We start from the raw sequence: 22,163 nt of genomic DNA on the forward strand, positions 1-22,163 counted from the left end.
ATAGTATACATAGATGATATATTATTATATACAAAAACCAAAGAAGAACATTTAAAATTATTAGAACAGTTTACAGATATAATAGAAAAATCGGGAATAAGTCTAAGCGAAAAGAAAGCTGAAATTATGAAAAATCAGATAGAATTTTTAGGAATACAAATAGATAAAAGTGGAGTAAAAATGCAACAACATATAGTACAAAAAATAATAAATTCGAAAGAAGAATTAGATACAAAAAAGAAATTACAATCATTTTTAGGATTAGTAAACCAAGTAAGAGAAGATATTCCAAAATTAGCAGAAACTTTAAAACCACTACAGAAAAAATTAAAAAAGGATGAAGAATATAACTATAATGAAGAAGATAAAAAACAAGTTCAAAAAATAAAATTACTTTGTAAAGAATTACCAAAATTACAATTTCCAGATGAAAATCGAAAATTTATATATATAGTAGAAGCAGATGCTAGTGAATATAGTTACGGAGGAGTACTTAAATATCGATATGAAGCAGAAAAAATAGAACACCATTGTAGATACTACTCAGGTACGTTCAATGAGACAGAAATAAAATGGGAAATAAATAGGAAAGAATTATGTTCATTATATAAATGTTTATTAGCATTTGAGCCATATATTGTATATAACAAATTTATTGTACGAACAGATAATACACAGGTACGTTGGTGGTTAACAAAGAAAATACAAAATTCAGTCACAACAAAAGAGATTCGGAGACTAGTTTTGAATATATTAAATTTCACAATTGAAGTGATCAGTACTAACAAAAATGTTATTGCAGATTACATATCAAGACAAAGCTACACAGACTGAAATAATAGAAGAAGATACTCTAGAAAAAATACTTAACACCCTAACTACACTTTCAATGAAAGTGGACAGTATGGGTAATGAGATAGAAAAGCTAAAGACTAATGAAGATAACCTGAAGTCTATAGCTACAAATCAGCTAACTCAGCAGTGTGCAGAGCTATGTCGATCGGAAGACATTAAAGTTCCAGAGCTAGAAGGAGACCTTGGGACACTCCATAAAACCCATAACATTTATCAATCTACTTTTGCAGGTACAAGCAAAGGAGTTAATCGACCAAGATACCAGAATATAAATATGAATAAAATATTTGAAAAACCATTTACACCAAAAACACAAAAGGACCACTTATTCATACCCCCACAAGTTAACACATACCGAAATAGCCTAAACCAAGATAAAAAAGTTTACAACTACACTGCCCAGAAATACATAGAAAATATATACAGAGTACAAACTTTTCTAAACCATAACCCCAGAGCTACAAACATCAAAGAACCAAACACCAACTATATAACCCAAAAATTACAAGGATATAACAAACTAATTGCACTACCCAAAACTAACCCAAGCCTAGTAAAAACCTGTTTTGACTATGGACTATTAAATACCATATATACCCAAGACGGAGAAGAATTAACAGCTATGGAAGAATTATACAAGATATTCACCACCTACAAAAGGATAGAAAAAGGAAATTTATTTTATATAAAGTGTTATACTGCACCGGCAGAGATACTATATGACGAAATAAAACCAGTTATACAAGTTGTAAAGATAAGACTAACTAGAGATATGATCATACCAGAAGATATTACACAACAACCTGAGATACCCAGAATCGAGATACCGGACTTCTATGCAAATAAACGACTTATTGGACTAGCTACGATTATTCAAGAACTAGCAAATAATTATACTAATGGAAACCCAATATGGAGCTATTATTCGAGAGATCATCAAATGATTTACTCAAATTCAAAAGAGCTACGACAAGCAGATATGGAAGATGTCAGACAATGGATAATGACATTACTCAACCCAGAAAAATAATCTACCACAAGAGCAATCAAAAAAGGATTTATTTCAGATGGACTGCTGACAAGATATTGTAAAATAATTGGACACAAATATCCAGATCACCAATGTTCAAGGTGTAATGGAGAAGATAATATTATTCCAGAAGTACATCTAGAATAAAAGAAGACAAAATGCCAACTGGAAAGATAAGATAAGAAGCAATAATAGAGATATAGCAGATATGATAAAATCAACGGAGATAAGATATTGTTGAATTATTGTACAAAGGCTTGAATTATTGTTTAGACTTTACGTAAGATGTAATAATTAGATTTGTAGATTTGTAAGAAAAGGCTAGTAGGCTAGTTAGTAGCCTAGCCCCTTTTTTTTGACTTTTTAGCCTTTTGTTTTACATTTTAAAAACGTGTAAAGATTTGTAGAAATTGGGTTCAGATTTTGTTCTATAAATAAAGAAAGCAGAAGGCATTGCAAAGGCAAGCCTTCATGCGTTGAAGCAAACACTCTCTCCATTCCACAACAAATATTTTACTCAGTTAATTAAATAAGCATATTTCAATGGAAAAAGCTATGGAGGAAAAAACTTCAGAAATATCAAAACTACCCGAACAGGTATATTTATTTATGATTATGAATAGCTAAATTCATAATTCCCAACAATCATGATATGATAAAATAAATTCATATTAGTTACTTTATAGTAGAATTATTCGAAGAATAATATGTTAAGAAGTTTATTAACAAAGAGGAAACGGAGAAAGATCCCTAAGGACTATGCCATCCTAAAGGTGAAACCAATGAGGCAAGAAGCCGTGGCGGGGAGTAACCAGAGTAGAGGCGCTGTTTAAGGGAAAAAGTATCCGGATTACCATGTTAATAGTGACCGAAGAACATATTATTTAAGAATAATCTAGTATATAGTAATCTAAGATGACCATATTTTGTTATGTACATGGTTGAAGGGAATATTTTGAAAAAAGCAATTTTATGAAAATGAATAATTATTTATCTGATGTGATGGTAGATAAATTTAAAATACTTATTTTGTATGCACTTAGAGATATAAAAGTAGCAGATATAAGAAAAATCATATTAGAAAAAGCATTTGGTAAATATTACATGACTAGAGTAAATTATATACCATACCTACCTAATTACTCTTACAAATACTTACCATGATAAGTTACATAGAATTTTTAGAAAAAGATATGAGAAACATACAGTTACTAGAAAAACAGATAAAAATAAATATAGACAAATACATGAAAAATAAATATATAAAATATATAGAATTTTTTAATAAAAATATACAAGAACTACTAAGGCTAAAACAAGCAACTACAAAATTTAATAATAAAATCAATTCTAAAAACAATAGATCATCTAGATTATCTTAAAGTTTTAATCTTATATATACTTAAAAATATAGAAATAATAGATATTAAGAAAATAATATTAGAAAAAGTAATAGACTACGAAATTGAAACTATAAATTGGTTAGAACAGTTATACGAAGAAATTTATCCAGAAGGATATTATACAGATTAAGAGATGTTAGAATATATTAGAAAAACTAGAGAAAATCAAGAAAATCTAAATAATGAAATTAATTATAGAAACCGAATTAGAAAAATAATGGAAAACCTAAAAGAAAAATTAATATGGATAGAAAAAACCTTAGAAAATTTAGATAAAAGTACATGTGATAGTTTATATAATTTAAAAAACTCACTACGAGAAGAACAACACAAGATAATAAATAACATTGAAAATCTAGAATTAGATATACATTACAGTACAGATAGGATAAATTATTATACAGAAATTTGTAACTCTACAATTACTACAGGATAAAATAATAAACCAAATAAATTAATGAATATATCTTACGAAAAAAGTAAATCATTAAAAGACATTAAAACAAAATTTAAAAAATTTCCACGCACAAATAAAAATAGATTCACTATATACCTAATAAATCTATTAGATCTATTAAATATCCGCACCCCCTACAAATGAAGCTTTTACACTCTTTTAGAACAAGAACATGCGCAAATGCATCATAGATAAACAATTTCTTATATATCTTTAAAATATTATACAAAGGCAATAAAAATATAACTTTACCAAATCACAATTCAAATAAAATATTTCATAATACATGTGATGTATTAATAAAATTCCCAAACAAACAGCCCAAGAATTAAACCACCTATCGCGGCAGGTCATAATGATGGGTAGCAATTATTGGAAAGATCGAAATGCCAAAAATGCACAAAAATTAACCTGGATGGTCATTACACTATGGGGCATCTAAGAGTTTGCCCTACTTTCTTCTTTCCTAATATGTTAATTAAGTGTTGTCTACTTGAGTTGACTCCAATTAGTATCTCAACAATCATACGTTGGATTTGTTGGTCCTATTGGTATTTCAGTAATATTCAAAATGTCGGAACAATGTCATTTTAATCGGTAGATGTCAATAAGATGCGTTGGACTTGTATTCTAAGTTTGTGAGTTATGTTTGAAATTAGTGATACATGTATATTTTAGGTGGTTAGGTTGTTTGATGTAGTGAATATTATATATGTCTGTACAGTTTGTAAACGTAATGCTTTTTTCAAAGGATTAGTTATGTTTGCCAAAAAGGTTAGTGTTTTAGATGTGTACAGTGTAATAGTATGCTACATGTATTCCTTACGTGGATTGTTATCGTATTAACTATATTTTTTTTTTTTTATTATTTGATGACTGAACTTCTTATCTATAAGTGATTATTATAAGTGACATGAGATGATTTTTTACAAAAATAATTCAAAATTATAAGGGATGGGTGTGATTTCAGGGTGTATCTTCATTTCCACAAATAGAGGCATGTCTTAATTTTCCTTTGGTTCAAAGTATTCCTCTGATTTCCATCTGGGTTTTGACACGGTAATTGGATACATTTTCTTAATCAATCTAAATTATCATGGTAAGAAATTGCTCAAGACAAGTGGTGTTTTGAGACATTGTTCGTGTGTAAATGAGTCAAAAGGATTTAAAAACCTCGTGAACAGTAAGTCTAGAATAACGAATTTGGGTGTGCATGGTTAAAACTGCTAAAACATGAGGGGTAGGGTAATAAAGTGTTTTGAGGGATAGCATCATATGAGAAAAGACCGAGGAATGAAAGATTTTGGAGTCATTCGTTGGGCATCGACATAGCCAGATCACCACAGCATCTCCTCATTACTTCCAGGCCATCACTGGAATGTCACTTCTGTCACTACAGCGATAAATGCATTGCTACAGTGATGCCCAAGGTGTAAGCTACCAGAGCCTTCCTATGTTTAATAATGAATTCTTGTTCTTTACAAAACAACCCTGTACTCGCACTAATTAGGTAGAAATAATTACACGACATAATTAGCAAGCTAATAAATTATTTAATTTAGAACTTGATACGTCAAAATCGTAAAAATATGAAAAGGAAAGATGAGATTGTTTATTAGATCTATATCTATATCTATAATCTATATTTATAATCTATTAAAAGTGTGAAAAACCCTTAGAAAAGTGATTTAAACTTTTTACCCTTCATTAAAACACTCTCCTTTAGACAAAATCATTTTTTTACTATTTTTTCAAATTACAATTATACATAAATACTAATAACATATATTTTTTGGAAAAATAAAAAATCACCATTACTAAAGAGTCCTAATTATAGTACCTTATATTTGGTAAATAAATACAATCATAGAAGTAAATACTAATAATTTATATTTTTAGAAAAATTATAAATTACGTGTACTATTTTTTAATTAAGGTAAATCAATTTTCTTTCCTTATTTTAATAGGAATGTGTGATAGTAGCATAATTTATTTACGTATAAAATTCCTTTAGTATTTTTAGTATTTATACATAACTACTAATAATTTATATTTACCCTAACAAATGTAGGAACAAAGGGTCGTGCAAGGAATTTCAATTGACATACACACGAAGTGTGAAAATCCTTAGAAAAGTGATTTGAACTTTTTACTCTTCATTAAAACACTCTCCTTCAGACAAAATCATTTTTTTACTATTTTTTAAATTACAATTATACATAAATACTAATAATATATATTTTTAGAAAAATAATAAATCACCATTATTAAAGAGTCCTAATTATAGTACCTTATATTTGGTAAATAAATACAATCATAGAAGTAATACTAATAATTTATATTTTTAAAAAAATTATAAATTACATGTACTATTTTTTAATTAAGATAAATCAATTTTCTTTCCTTATTTTAATAGGAATGTGTGATATTAGTATAATTTATTTACTAGTAAAATTTCTTTAGTATTTTTAGTATTTATACATAAATACTAATAATGTATATTCACCCTAACAAATGTAGGAACAAAGGGTCGTGCAAGGAATTTCAATCGACATACACACGATGTGGTGTAAAAGTACACAAATTGATAGCCACTCATATTAATAGATGCTCCTTCTACCTTCACCTAATTTCAATAGCAATTTCACAATCAAGTTACAATAAACAGATCAGTCTTCTTAACAGAGAATAACACTTGCTTTTATCATATTATTTTATTTTAATTTACAAGTAGCCGATGAATATCCGTCGGGTTTGAAGAATTTTTTTAGGTAAAAGTTAGGTTTAACTGTATTGTTTTAATATTTCTATTAGTGTATTGTTTTATGGTAGTTTACAGGTCGTAGATGAATGTTGATCAGCTTTGAGAATTTTTTTTTGATCAGCTTTGAGGAATTTTTGTTCATCAGCATTGAGGAATTTTCGTGTATAAAGGTTAAGTTTAATTGTACTGTTTTGATATCTCTTAAGAGATTTTTTTTTGTGTGTAAAAGGTTAGGTTTAAATGTCTTGATTTGATATCTCTATTATCATATTATTTTGTTGTTGTTTACAAGTGGTAGATGAATGTTCGTTGGCTTTGAGGAAATTTTTGTGTGAAAGTTATATTTAATTGTATTGTTTTCATATCTCTATCATTATTATTTTGTTATAGTGTGCAGGTGTTAGATAAATGCCAATCAACTTTGAGAATTTTTTTTGGGTAAAGGTTAGGTTTAATTAAATAAATTCTCCATCTTTACACATTCAAAAGATGTTGATTTTAATTATTATACGCATCTTTATCAATTTAAACAAATATCCTATTTAGTGTAACATAACATTTGAATTCATTAAAGTAAGATACATGTGCGAAGGGCATATGCCTAAACTAGTAACACAAATAAGGGTAACTTAAAAATAAGAAATAATAATCAATTAGGTAAATAGAAGGAAACCTAGCTAGTGATCTCATCATCTTTGAGGCTCGAGGTGTCGGACCCATCCTCTTTGATGTAACCCAAATAATACCTCCAAAAGAAATATTGCAATTGCTATCTAATATAGAAGCTAATTGAGGTTGAGTTCGATCACACAGGGAATATGGTAGGACCCTTGATTGATACAATTATTTAAACAATTAGTCTGTTATTTTCCAAAGTAGGGGAGGTTCATAGTAACAAGTAATTATTTCAAGTAGGTAGTAACCAAGTAATAGAATGTTGATTTATTGTTGTTTAAGCAGTAAGGGAATAGACTAGTATTGTGTTCCCCATGATTTTATAATGCAGTAGGTGTAGCATACCAGTGATCTATCCCAGGGTTTATAATGCAAGATCGGTAAGTTAAGTGCACTGTGCAACTTGATCCATCCATATTTGTGTTTGTAAGTTAAGTGCACTATGCAACTTGGTCCATCAACATTTGTGTTTGCTTTACTAACCCTTTCTTTGATCCCAAATAAATAATTCTCGAACAGAGCTTAGTCATTAGATAAGGGTTGATAGCCTCAAATATCTATTGTAACATCTCTTTTCCCATTTGATACCACTTGGTCTAGAAAGTAAGAATAAGGCGAGTTTTCATACGTGCACTTGTTAAAAAGAAATCAATATAAAGGGAAGAACAATGCATGCATAACCACCACCTTAGAATTATTAAATACTTAACCTGTAATGATAATTCATCATGGTTCCCACAACCCTAGTGTCATGACCCGAGTTACGTGCCATGATGGCACTTACTTTATGGAAAATGGCTTAAAGTTGGAATTCAACAATTAAAGACTTATGATAACAATAAAACAGTAATAATTGCCTAGAATATAGATAAAGTATCAACAACCATCCCCCGACCTAGTAGTGTAGGTAGAAGGGCTACTACAAAAGGGACATAAGTACTGAAATAGTCAAATACATTATGTCTCAAAAAATAAATGACTAGACATAGATAATAGAAGTAAAAAGGGGAAAATTCGACCTCGAGAGCGCACCATATCTCTGAAATCAACTTACCATGATTGCACGTCAGCGGTGGCTACCAGTACTCAGATCTGCACAAAAAAAGTACATAAGTGTAGTATGAGTACAAAAACTATGGCTACTTAGTAGGAATCATCGGTTGACTGAGCTAAATCATGATATAAATATGACAAAGATATGATATAAATAAGCTAAATCATGATAAAAGGAAAAACCTAGAAATAAGCTCCAATACTGTAAATAAATATTAAAAATAGATATAATATTAAACAATGCATGATTAATACTACAAGACTAGACCCCATAAGGCAGTAAGTGCAGAAAAGTATGCGAGCCTCCATAAGCTCAGAGGGTGTAATCAAAGGAAAGTAAGAAATCAAAGATCCACAAATTTACCAAATAACCAACCATAACGAGGAATCCATCCATACCGTATCATATCATAAATAACTACCAAAGTCAAACTCAAACCAAAACTCAATAGCATTAACATCATTTACCGGACATAAACCAGAACTTATATTATTAATACCAAACTCAATTGCCAGACTTAAACTAAAACTGAATTTAAAATAACCACCGACTTGGCCTGAAATTAGCACCAACTCCCAAGTATCAAACTATAATAAACATCATGTATCTAATATCCTTAGTATCCAAAATAATCATTTCAAATAGTATAACAAGCATATAGAAGTATACAAAACCTAACATATGTCTTGGCCTAAGGTGGGCTAAAAGGGCCCGTATTTAATCCTTGAAATTTGTTCTAAGGTTAATTCTACCCCAGAGTAGACTAATGTATCTAAATTCACTTCTAGTGTTAAATAATCCATAATTATCCCTAAGATTGTAATTCTACCTAAATCATGAGCAATTAAGTCTATTCCACCAATATTACGGTTCCAAGATAGAATAAGCAATACAAATAATCCTAATATTTTCAATCATATCTCCAATACCTAATTCTCATCCCATATCTAGCATGGCATCACAATTATAATATGAATTAGCTCAATCTATGAAGAGGGTAAACCTAGCCTACCTAAATATAAAAGAAAAGCCTGAAGAATCTGCTAAAGTAATGATTTCCTTTCTGAGAAGCTTCTGTAAGATGCCACGCTATCAAAATCACAATCTACTTATCAAAATGAGAACAATGATACTCATATTTCACTATTGTGTTTCGAGTCCAAACTTATGCAAAAATCCCATATGAGTCTCATTTGAGGAATTGCACTTTCAAAACAGACAATACGTCCCTCGACGCTCAAGGAACATTTATCCCAAAAAATTAGTGAATTTTGAGATCTAATAGTACTACAATCAACCCACCAATGTCATATGTATTTTAGAAAAAGTTGAAGTATTTAATCATGAAATTGATAAAATCTTACCAAGAATCCAAAGAAGAAATGCAAAATTTAAGTTCATAAATGCTCAAAAATCACCAATCAATGATTCTCCCAAGTTTCACACTTTTTAGGATTCTACACTCTTGGAAATGGGTGAAAAATTGGAGAAATCCAGATAAGTGGAGTTTTTATATGGTACCAGGTGTTTGGGTGTCACTTGGGCGGACACTTAGTTGCTTAAGCAGTCACCGCTTAAGTGACCTAGTGTCCCTCAAGAGACATCGGATGCCTGCACAATTACTGCTTAAGCGGTCCTCTTTTTGCTTAAGTAACCATCGCTTAAGCTATAGGGGATTCTCTTAAACAAACCACCGTTGGACTGCCCGATCACTTAAGCAATAGGTTGGTCACTTTAGCACCCCCTTTGCTTAAGCGGCCCAAAAGGGTGCTTAAGCGATGTACCAACTGAAAGCTTAAAAATTATGTTAGGTCTCTACCAATCCCTCGAGATTCATCCAGAATTTTGTGTATGTAACCCACTATGCTACCCTATCAAATTTGGCATTTCAAACTCAATGGCACAGTCAAAATTTCCATCCGAGGTTGTTTTGATAAGAAGTAGGTCCCACACCCATGTGTTATTTTTTTTAACTTTCGGCCAATAGCCTAAAATGACATTTGGAGCTTTAAGACCTAGACTAAGGGTCCACCTAGACTAAATTTAAAATTCCAGAGATGTTGGAGCTGTCATAATTGGCATACGAAGTTGTTTGGGTAAAGTTATTGCCTAGTAGCCAATTTGAACCTGTGAACTCTTTAAAATAGGGAATTGGCTTGAAAAAACAAATGAATTACTCGATATCCGAATAGTTAATTCTTGCAAGTTATAAATGACTTGAGACAGCTATAGGAAAGCTCTAAATAGTAAACATAAGCAGATATGCAAAAAATGACCTGGATGGCCATTATAATATTAATGTGCCATGGTTTCATGGAACTTTCGATGCTTAAAATTAGATATTATGTAAGTATTTAGGTCTTTTTTGTTAGATATGATGTGTTTTTATGTTCGCTTTGAAGAAAATGAGTTTTGGAGCAGAAAAGGAGAACAATATTATTAAGTGTAGCTGAAAGTCTTCTTACATACCCACCTATAGGACAAAAGTTGTACTTAATCCACCTGTAGGTTGGGTCATAAGTAGCAGAACGAAAGTTCTAAAAGTTAGAATTTGCTCCAAGGACTATGAAGGCCAACTTACAAGGCATATCCTTCAACCCTCGTAGGTACCCCTCATAAGTTGAATTTTGAAGGCTACTAATTCCTTTAATACCTACGAACCTACCTAGGGCCTGTAGGTATTAGCTACAGCCCATAAGTTGGGTCGTAGGTAGGTACCGACATAGTTTTTATATTTTGTTTTTGTTAGGATATTTAGGTTTTCATGAGTATCCTAGAAATAACCATGTTTTGTTATTAATGTATAGACTTTACATACTTGCAACATTATATTGAGTTCTGAGATACACTTTTGATGTTGGAATTCTTGTTCTTGACTTTTACAATTTATTATTGATTTGAGATTCTAGCTTTCATTCATAATTCATTGTGAGATTATTCATTTGCATTCAACTATGGATTCTATGGATGTTATTTCAAACATGTGTGGCTAATTTTCTTAACTAGGATTGTGGGAACCTTAACGGAATAACAATGTATAGGAAGTTCAAAGTTATTCTTGACCAGTGTTTATGCATGTATTATGGTTTTCTTAATATTGATTGATTTCTTAGTGACTGCAGTCGCTAAGAACCCATCTGTATTTGATACTAGCTAAACAGAAAGGTTGAGATTTGGAAAAGAATATCATAATAATAATTTAAAGCTATAAGCCTTCATCTAATTTGCTTGAGACCGAAAAGAGATAGATAATCTAGGATCTAGGATAAGGGTTAGTAACGTGACACTCTAGGATCGAGATGAGATGAGTGAAATTCACCAAAAGGTGTCAATATATGATTAGTGATACATAACTTGTTAGATTTAGCATGTAAGACACTGAGGCAGTCTGATAAGCATGATAAATCTGTGGAGTTAGGAAGTCAGGAGGATCATAATCCTAGTGTTCACCTCATATTGATTTCAATTTAACATGCTCAATTTTGGTTATTAATATTACTATTCTCACAAAATCTACCAATTTACTTTCTGCTCTTTTTTGCTACATCAACAAGTTCTTGACAGAGATTCATCTTAGTACCTGTGGGTTCGACCTAAACTTTTTTGGGTTCTTTATTTAACAGTGACCATGTTATAATTTTAAGAGGTATAATTTGGGCACCATCAAATTTTAGCACCTTTGTCTTGGAATACGGTTGCAGATTGATGCTCAGCGCACATTAGCAAGGCTGCTAACGAGCACTCTCTATAATTCTTTATAATTTCTACAAAAAATTATGGTGTCACCAACGACATTGGTTACTCCGCAAGATAGAATTAGTTGTTCACTGCATCCACTAATATTTGGAAGCTTTCTACCTCTCAGGTGCCATTCTATCCCAGAGGACGTTGAGGAACCCAACTCAGACTTAGATTTACTGACATTAATTCACCTTCAAAGTATAGGTTCTACATACCCAAACAGGAGGCTGTAATTTTCAGAGCAAGAACCACTGCCTCAGCTGCTAGTGAAGAAGGAACATACTGAAAATCGTAAAGCTGGTATTGGAAAGACCCTAAATTGCGTTCCTCCAGCTACTCGAGATGGGAAAATTGTTGTCACTATTGTTAAAGATGGTTTAAAAGAGCAATAGCACTATTGAAAAAATTCCCTGACAAGTTTTGTGGTAGAGGATACTCCCTACCAAAAATCTATGGAGAATTTTGTTAAAAATGTATGGAACTTTGTTAAAAAAACACCCCAGACTCTAGGTCATGGTATTGGATATTACATATTTTAATTCAACTCATCTGTTGATAAGGATAAGGTACTTCTAGGTGGACCTTACATATTTCACAACAAACCATTCATAGTTCAACAATGGATTATTAACTTTATATTCGATCCCAATTGCATCACAACTATTCCACAATGGATTACACTTCTGGGACTACCTGGTGGGTACTGGTCAGGTGATGCATTGAGTAAGATAGCAATTGGAATTAGTCTTCCTTTTAACACAAACCATTATACTACTAGTATGGAACGCATATCTTATGCTCGTGTATGCGTTGATGTGGATGCATCCCAACCTTTAATTGAATTCTTTGAAATGGTGACTCCAACTGGAATATTCTATTAACTTATTAAGTACAATTGGAAGCCCAAATTTTTCAGCCATTTTCTACATTTTGGGTACTCTACTGATGATTGTCGACTATAAGACAAAGAAGGGGATCAAGAGAAGGATTTCAAAGAAAAACCAAAAAGGAGAAGCTAGAACAAAAGAAGGAGAAGACCTACACATGAAAAATGGCAAAAAAAAAATGAGTAATGCTACAAGTAAGGAAACCACCACCCCTCCACCACTAGATGTCCAGATACAGACCTATAACTTAGAAAGTGAGTAGGAACTACAAGTGCAGAGCATACAACATGCCACTGGGATTGGTGAGACTTCATTAGAAGGAGGGAGAGTATTTTTAGGAGTGACAACAGGTTCTCAACATTAGAAAGTATAGGTAATCATGAGGGTGTCCCAGGTGATGCTGGCGAACCACCCAACAAAATATGATTTTTGCAACTTGGAACTTGAGGGAGGTCTAGAAATGAGAGTAAAGCAACACAAAAGTATAAATATACTAGCAAAGGTTGCACAAGGTTGGAATACTAGTTGCAATTACCCAATGGATCTAAATGGTTAAATTTAGTAACGATGGAGAAACCATGTGCAGATGCAAGTATTAATCTCTCATGAACAGTTTATACATTGTTATGTGGAGAGTCTGGTAGATTCTTTTGCTGCTCATATTACTATTATATATTAAAAAAATACTGTTGTTGAAAGAATAACATTATGGTTTGCCTTGAGGGGATTGAGTACAAACATTTAGAAACCTTGGATCCTGAGTGGAGACTTTAATGCTATATTGAATTCTGATGATAGGTTGGGCTCCCCTATTACACATACTGAGACACAAGACTTTAAGGATTATTTGGATGCCCTGTAAATGACTTCCTAAGATCTAGAGGCTGCTATTATTCTTTTTGCAATAAGTATGAGTAGGACCACAACGTATATTCAAGAATTTACTGGGCTATGATGGTTACAATGCTATGGAGCAGTAGAGGTTTACTAACTACTACCAGGAATTTTTTTATCATTCTCCAATCTGATTATAGTGCAATCCTTTGTGAGTAGCAGACCAAAGCCTTTCAAGTTATATACTACAGTTATACAACATAACAAGTTCCCAAAAATTATTGTAAGTACCTAGAGGCAAAGATACATTGGGACTAAAATGTATCAGTTAGCTCAGATGTTGAAAGCACTAAAGACAAACCTAAAGGGGCTAAACTCTTATCTATCTTTATATGACAACTACTTGCATACTACCAGACAACAGCTAATAATTAATCAAGAAAATTTGGATAATGATTTGATAGAGGAGGAGAGAATACTTGTTCAGAAACTGCATCAATGAAGTCTATTGAAAGAGAAATCACTAAGACACAAATCCAGGGCTACTTAGATTACCTGTGGGGACTCTAATTCTAAATTTTTTCATGCACAATGCAGGATCAAGGTAAGTAAAAATGCTATTATATCAATCTATAATGATCAATGACTGAAAATTGTAGATCCAATCTTAGTGGAACATGAATTTGTATCCTTCTTTACCAACCTGCTAGGAATTGTTGCCGATGAGTTGACCTTACAAAAATCAGAGGTCATCAAAAGAGGCCCTTGTTTATGTAATCCACAAAAGATGTCACACATATAACAAGTTACAGAGGAGGAGATTATGAAAGCAATAAAAGACATGGCAACTAAGAAATCACCAGGAGTGGATAGTATCCCTATTGAATTCTACACCAGTCAATGAAACACAGTGAAATCAGATGTATTATTTGCTATTCAAGAGTTCTTTACCACAGGTAAAATACTTAAAAACTTTTAGTTGCACAGTAGTTACACTTGTGCCAAAGGTACCTGCACCCACAGTAGTTAAAGACTACATCCCATAGCATGTTGTACTATATTCTACAAGATCATTACTAAGGTGTTAACAAATAGGATGAAGGGATTAATGAAAACCATTATAAGCCCCTCCCAAATAGCTTTTATAGAAGGAAGATCCATCATTGATAAGGTGATCTTCAGCCTTGAATTATTGAAATGGTATACAAGAAAAGGACTGTCTCCTAGATGTGTATTAGAAGTTGACTTAAGGAAAGCCTATGACAGTGTTGAATGGTGTTTCCTTAAAAATATTCTTGCAGAATTTGGATTTTCTCTGGAATTTATTGGTTGGGTTATGGAATATGTTACAACTGTGTCTTATTCTCTAGTGTTAAATAGTGGAATCACTAAGCCTTTTCAAGGTAAAAGGGGAATAAGGCAAGGTGAACCTATGTCACTTTACCTTTTTGTGATTATTATGGAGTATTTACACAGATAATTAGCATTGGCCACCTCCCATCCCAACTTCTAGTTTCATCCTTAGTGCAAAAAGCTTTGTCTTGTGCATATCTGCTTTGCAAATAATCTATTAATGTTTTGTAAAGCAAACACTGCATTCATAGCACTGCTACAACAAGTTTTTAGCAAGTTTTCTGCAACTTCAGGACTCTAAGCCAACCAACACAAGAATTTCATTTACATGTCAGGTGTCAAGGAAATAAAGAAACATCAAATATTATAGACTCTGGGCTACACTAAAGGGTCCTTACCTTTCAAATACTTAGGAGTACCCCTTTCTACCAAGAAACTAATTTTTGACCATCGTTACCCATTTATAAATAAAATTATTGAAAAGATGAAATGTTGGTCCACAAAATTGCTATCTTATATAGGCAGGATTCATCTAATTAAATATGTTATTTTTGCCATTCAGAATTATTGGTCTCAAATCTTTATTCTCCCAAATAAGATTATGAAGCTCATAAACTCTCACTGTAGAATCTTCTTATGGTCAGGTAAAACTTTCCCTTCAAAAAGAGCACTAGTCTCTTGGGAGAAGCTTTGTATGCCAAAGAAAATAGGAGGGTAAAATATCCTAAATATTTGTAACTCAAATAAAGCAGTTGTTGCAAAACAACTATGTGCCCTAGCTATAAAAGCTGACAGTATGTGGATAATGTGGGTATATGCCTACTATATCAAGGATGCTACAGTGGAGGATTGTTGCAGCCCAAGGAATACTACTTGAGTTGTAAGAAAAGTGGTCAAATCAAGGAAGGATATCATGATAGAACCTAGATTTCAAGGTAATCTTCAAGTAAGACTAAGTCAACTAATTATGAAGGGCAAGTTTTCCATAAAAAAGTTGCACCTAGCCAAGCTACCTGATATGCCAAAAGTTTCCTGGAAGAGCATTGTACTTTACTTAAGCATCCACCAGAGACAAAACTTTATACAATGGCTTGCATTGTTAAAAAAATTGGCTACAGTTGATTGACTAGAAATGTTTAGGATTAATGTTGATATGGCTTGTGCATTCTATCATAATACTATAGAAACACATGATCACATGGATTTTGACTGACCAATTACAAGGGGTCTATGGCATAAATTACTTTCATGGATGGGAATTCATAGAGCCATAGGGACCTGGCCACAAAAAGTTGATTGGATTATTAGATAGGCAAAGGAAAGATTAGGGAAAGGTATTATCTTATGTTGTATGTTTGCTATGATTATCAGTATAGTATGGAGAGAAAGAAACCAAATTAGATTTCAGCAAGGAAGCTTCATACCTGATAGAGTTTGCAAGGAGATAACTGAGCACATACATATCCGTGGAAGCCAACAAAAGAAATAGACTACACACTTTATGCAACTAAATTCTATTCCTTGACTAGTTGTATTTTTTATTCTATTAGATACCTAGAATAGCTATTCTGTTGTTAAAAAGCATATAGTAGCAACTCCATAGGAATGTTAGCGTAAGACCTGCTGATCTTCTTTGTTACTTTTACATTTTTGAGAGGCAATTGGTCAGCTCTACCTAGTTATGTAAATTTTACTTTGTGCAATAAATTTTTTTATTTACCAAAAAATGAGGTTATTGGTTTTTGATATTCTACTATTCTTAGAGCTTACATTGGTGTATGCCAAGTACTTGAAGTTAAGAAAATCCCCTAATTCCACTTGATCTTATGCTAGAGCATATATTATGATAGAATCATAGTACGGAATATCTTGATTCCGAGCTTCGCACGATGAGGTTCAAGATGACCCAAATACCATAAATCTGCCACCTTCATATGGTGTTCAAGAAATAACTACGTAGACCACTACTCGATTATTATCTAAAAAGAATGTGAGGCTGGTCATTTCCCATCTTACAACTTAATTGAAAAGAGCAAGACAAGAAGAAGTGCATCGAGCAATACTCGATAGAGATAATGTTAGAAGTGATAAAGCTCAACCACCCCCAGTTTATCATTATTTACCAATATTTGATGATCTAAAATAAGACTTGAGGTATGTTAATCCTATTTAGATAGGAGCTATCTTTCTTTTTGAGTTAGCCCAAGGGTGAAATTTGACATTATGACTTCTATAATTTAGTTTCTTAATTTGAAGGGTGGGTTTGATGGTTTTCCGACAGATAACTCAGACATGCATATCATAATTTTTGTAGGAATTTGCACTTTGTATAATCTACCTATGGTAAGTTAGGAATCTTTGAGACTCAAGTTGTTCCTATTCTCTCTTACAAGCGAAGTGATGTTATGATTAGGGGAACTACCTCATGGGTCCATCACCTCTTGGAATGAGTAGTGGAGACAATTCTTTGACAATTTTTCCTATTTTCTAGATTTTGGTAGTTGAAGAAAGAGATTTATAATTATAGGCAATTTCATTTAGAGGCATTGTATAAGACATGGTTGGGGTTCTAGAAGAATTTTATGATTGTGCCGCATAGTAAAATTTTAGGGAGAAATCTACTCGAGATATTCTATTGACCCCTGAATGTAAATATCAAAGTTATTATAGACACTATTATTTATGGGGATTTCATGAGCCTTCGTTGGGAGTTAGCTACAGAAATCATAGATCGGGTCCTTAAAATCAATCCAGGATGGCATACCTAAGAGGCAAAAAAAGGAGTCAATACTTATGCTATTAGTGCTTCTAGTGAGCAGAGAGCCTTGGATGATATAGTGGATCAAGTGGTATCATAGTTGAGGAAAAAGATAGGGTTACTTACCAAGCATTGTAACTATGAATACTAAAAAAATGAATGCAGTGGGTGTATGAGGTAAGTCAGTTAGACGTGATAAATCTAACTCTAAGGAGAAAGATAGTTATTTGGACCAAAATATGACGGGTTTCCAAGACAAAGGTCAAGCATCCAACCAGGACACTTGGACCTAAACTCGAGGAGGGGAATTTAAGGTCAGAACTGTTATAGGGAAAGATATGGGGATAATATCAAAGAAAAAGATGGTGACTTGAGGAGAAAGGATGATTATTAGGAAAAGAATGGTTCATATGTTCCACCAAGAATCATGATGTTGATTCAAGAATAAAAGTATTTCTTGTATGGTTGGTTGATATTTTTAGAGAACAAAAAGAGTTTCCTTAAGGAGATTAAGATAGATATCTCTGGATTGAGGCAAAAAGTGGAATTGTATTCTACTATAATTAAGCATCAATTTGGTCAAATGTCAGCTACTTTAAATCAGCATTAACTAGGCACTCTTTTGAGCAACACCATTCAGAATCAAAAGAATGATATTCATTGCCTAGAAATCACCACTTAGAGTAATAAGGCTACTATTAATTATTCTATACAAGTATTTTATGAGGTAAGAGAGGATGATATTTATCTTGATGATTCATCTAAAGCTAAAACTGAGAGGTTGGTGACTAATGTTGAGACATCACAAAAATTGAAAAGTATTAAAAAATAAGATAATACTGATAATGGAAAAAGTAAGGAGGTCGAACCATTGTTGAAGACTATTCTATAAACTCCTCCACTATTTCCTCAAAGGTTGATGAAGAAAAAAAGAAGGAAAATATCAGAAATTTATATCGATATTGCAAGAATTATTTGTTAATATCTCTCCTACAGAAAAGTTAGAGTAGAGACCTGCCTATGCAAAGTTCATGAAGTATTTAGAGATAAGGAAGTGAACAGTAAAGTTTGAGCACACTGATAATATGCACCACTATAGTGCTATTGCTTCCTGATCATTGGATGAGAAGAAAAAGGATCCTAAATCTTCACAATTCATTGCACTATTGGTTCCCTAAATTTTGCATAAGCATTATGTGTCTTGGGAGCTAATATTAATCTAATATCGCCACTTATGTACAACAGTTGGGGTTGGGGTCACTAAGCTGATATCTATGAGGTTATTGATGGCTAATAAGATTGTGAAAAAACTTATTGGTATTTTGTTTGATGTTTTGGTGAAGGTAGCCTCCTTCATATTCCTAATGATTTTGTGATTCTTTACTATGTGGTTGATTTTGATGTCCCTATAATCTTAAGAATGCTTTTTCTAGCTAAGGGTAGAGCATTGACTGACATAAAGTTGAGACATATGAAATCAGGCTTAATAATGAACATATTACTTTTAATATGGTCCAATTGATGTGATGAACAAATGATAGGAATGTGGTGCCTGTGATAGATACTATCGAGGATAATGCAGTGAGTGTGTCAATTAAGAAGAGACATAGTGTAGAGGTATTAGCAACGGTAATCATGAATTTGGATAGTGGCAGTATTGATGAGGATCATAATATGGTGAATGCTCTTATTGGTAGGGGTTCTTATTCTTATATGCCAAAGAAACTAGATCTTCACTTGAAGAATAGAGCAACTCCACAAGCTCAGCTATCTATTGAGGAGCCACTAATCTTGAAATTGAAGGCCCTCTCTTCTTACATACGTTATGTATTTTTGGGGGGCCAATAATACCTTGGTGGTTATTATTGCTAAAGATTTATTGGATATGCAAGTTGAAGCCTTGATCTTAGTATTACAGAGGTTTAAGTGAGCCATTGGTTGGACTATTAGGAGTCTACCTAGAATTTTCACTCATAAGATTCAGTTGGAATTTGAGTATATGCCAAGATTTAAGCATCAACGTTGTTTCAATCAACCTATGTAGGAGGTATTGAAGAAAGAGATCATCAATTGCTTAGATATATATGTCATTTACCCTATTGCCAATAACAAGTAGGTGGGCCTAGTTTAATGTATGCCTAAGAAGGGTGGGGTTACTGTGGTCCCTAATGAAAAGAATAAGTTAGTGCCCATGATAAGAGCTACAAAATGGAGAGCGTGTATGGATTATTGAAAGCTAAATACTTAGAAGCAAAAGGATCACTTTCGTATGTTATTCATGGACTAGATATTAGGTCGTCTTGCAGGTAGAGGATGGTATAGCTTTTTTTATGGTTATTTGGGGTATATTCATATTTTTATTTCCTCCAAAGACCAAGAAAAAACACTTCACATATCTATATAGTACATTTAGATTCAAAAGGATGCCTTTCAGAATTTGTCATTCTCCTTCCACTTTTCATCATTGTATGATGTCCATTTTTTATGATATGTTGGATGCTACTATAGAGGTCTTTATGGATGATTTCTTTATTATATGTGACTCTTTCGATGCATATTTGGTCTAGTTTTCTAATGCATTTTATAGATGTGAGTAGTACAATATAGTGTTGAATTGGGAGAAATGTCACCTCATGGTTTAAAAAGAGATTGTTTTGGGGCATAAGATTACAAAGAGGGGTATAGAGGTTTACAAGGCTAAAATTAAGCTGATTCAGAAATCACTTCCCCTAATTTTTGTGAAAGTGTTTGGAGTTTATTGTGTCATGCAGGGTTTTATAGGCGATTCATCAAGGACATCTCTAAATTTTCAAATCTATTTTGCAAATTGTTGGACAAGAAGGTGAAGTTTGTTTTTGATGAAGCTTGTCTCAAGTCCTTTGAGTTCCTAAAAGAGAGGTTGATTTCTTCCCCTATCATTGTATATTCAGACTGGACACTCACATTTGAGGTGATATGTGCTACTAGTAGTATGTCCATAGGATATTTCCAAGGCCAAAGACATGAGAAAATACTTCATCCCATCTATTATGCCTACAAAGTCCTCAACCCCGCATAGAATAATTACACGATTATTAAACAGGAGTTACTTACACTGGAGTTTTCTTTTAAGAAGTTTGGGTCCTATTAGATTTAAACCAAATTCATTATGCATACTGATCACATAACTTTGAGGTACCTAATGGAAAATAAAGATGCAAAGCTGTAACGCCCCAAAAGTTTCCAAGCTAAAATTTGTCCTTCAAAGTATCAAGCATGGGATTCTAGAGTGAATTATACTCAACTCCCTATGGAATTATTTAAATTTTAACTTTTTGATTACCTAGGTAACTGAATAAGCTTTCTATTGATATAAGATTCATCCAAAACGGACACCCAGTGAGGGAGTTATGGCTATTTTATGTGATAGTCGTAAAACATCGTCATTCAGGTGTTTAGCACATCACGGAGGATCCCAATTTTGCATTCGTCAATTTCCAGTGAGACTCTATGATCGTGGCACATAGCGGAGTGAGACAATTTCTAAATTGGCAATTTCCAGCGCGATTGTGGCGCATCGCGGTAGCCTACAAAATTGGGCACCAGTTATATTTTTACTCCATCTCATTAAGGGTAAAAGTGATACTTCTCCAACCCCTTATCATCTCTAACATGGGGCTTAATCTCGAGAACACAAAAGTAAGTTTATTTTCATCAAAATCTCTCAAGAAACACCATTAGGGTTTCAGAGTAAAAATCCTCATAGCTCAAGATTTAATCGTGGATTTTAGAAGATAATTGGAGATTTGGAATCCTCGCATCGTAGGCTCCAAGAATCATTCATTTACTTTCTGAAATAGAGGTACGTGGGGTTGTCCCAAATTTCATAGGCATGATTTTTGAAAAGAATTTACACAAGACCTTACTATCTATAGGTATACATATGTTTTTACAGGTGGGGTTTTGGTATAATGTGAGTTAATACATAAAAATGACCCTAAACTTTACACCAAATTATAACTTTGACCTTAAACTTTGGTAGTGCACAAATAGGACTTTTAACTATTCGAAACCTGAACAAATATGACCTTCGATTTTGCAACCCCATGCGTGAGTCTCACTCGCACCTATCTGGAAAGGTAATCTAATCACACGGTGCCACGTCATTAATAGGGCTGACTTGGAGAGAGGTCATATTTGTGTAGTTTTGAATAGTTAAAGGTCATATTTGTGCACTGTCAAAGTTTTGCTTTTTTGTGTTAAAATGACGTCGTTTTTATTATTAGTATTATTGTTATTATTATTGTTGTTGTTGTTGTTATTATTATTATTATAATAATTTTTTTATATATTTATATAGTAGCAGCACCTAA

Source organism: Capsicum annuum, chromosome 10 (assembly GCF_002878395.1).
Source record: "Capsicum annuum cultivar UCD-10X-F1 chromosome 10, UCD10Xv1.1, whole genome shotgun sequence".
Taxonomy (NCBI): Eukaryota; Viridiplantae; Streptophyta; class Magnoliopsida; order Solanales; family Solanaceae; genus Capsicum; species Capsicum annuum.